Source organism: Phyllostomus discolor, chromosome 1 (genome assembly GCF_004126475.2).
Source record: "Phyllostomus discolor isolate MPI-MPIP mPhyDis1 chromosome 1, mPhyDis1.pri.v3, whole genome shotgun sequence".
Classification (NCBI taxonomy): domain Eukaryota; kingdom Metazoa; phylum Chordata; class Mammalia; order Chiroptera; family Phyllostomidae; genus Phyllostomus; species Phyllostomus discolor.
The window spans coordinates 145,583,486-145,584,643 of record NC_040903.2 but is presented as its reverse complement, the minus strand read 5'-3'; positions in this window follow the sequence as shown (position 1 = coordinate 145,584,643).

The window sequence follows — 1,158 nt, the reverse complement described above, 5'->3', positions numbered from 1 at the left end:
AACCACGTGGCAGCCCTGAGGGAGAGAACCATGCGTCTTTAGCAGAGTGGAGACTCCTGCATCCCAGAGAGAGGGAACCACGCGGCCTGGCAGAGTGGAGACCCCCACAGCTTTAGAAGGGGGAACCACCACCTGGTTTTAGCAGAGATCCCGGCGACTCAGCCGAGGGTGTTGGGAATCCAGGGAGGTCTCCCAGTTGAGAGGGATTACTAACTGAGAAGAACTAGAGGACTGCCTGAGCCATGGACTTCTATTTCCTTTCCTGAGATACGGTACCCTGGACTAAGCAAAGGGGGAAGGAAGGAAGGACTGTGTGTTTGTGGGTGTTTTAAGGGACTTTGGGATTTTGGTAAAGACATTAGGTCACTACTTTAAGTTAGTATAGCATTAAATAAACATTTCCTTTCCTTTTCACAAATCTCTGGCATTGAGAGACGTCTTTCCTAGGGTGGCGGACATAACGGACCTGGGGCCTTCTTTCAATAATAGTATATCATCCCAGGCCCCCCTTGTTGTGTTCTGTAACACCCTGACCTCATTTCTGTCTCCCTTCTGCTGTCCAACATGTTCCTCATACACCTGCAGGCACACCTGGCTGCTTCTGCCCTGTGACTGTGAAGTTTAGGCCACATTTCAAAATTCAAGTAACTGTATCCTATTTTTTTCTCTCCAATTTCTTTTTTTTTTTCTCTTTCCTCCTCTCTCTCTACATATGTTCATTTTCTCCTATTTTATCTTCTCATTTCCTTTTCCCCTGTTTTTCTAGTCTCAGAAGAGATATAATAGAAGGTAGATATAACTAGGATAATTTTGAAGTGATAGTAAATGTTCCTATATAAGAATTTTTAATCATGAGAACCAAAACTGTAAGTAGGTAAGGTATGTGTTTTCTATGAGAGCTTCCAGCTTTGCCATGGCCCTAGCTGATGCCGTTGGCTTGGAGAGTCATCTGTGTTATCCCCATCACAACAGTAGAACTTCCTGGCAGATAAATATACAGAAATTCCCCCTGTTTTTATAGCATATGACTAGTTCACATGCTCTCCTCATTGTGGCTAACCCTCTTTTAAATTTTAAATAAGATTCAACTATGTCAGAACTTGAGAAGAATGTTTCTGATTTAGAGTAAATCCTACAGTGCCTCCTAGTGATCCAAAA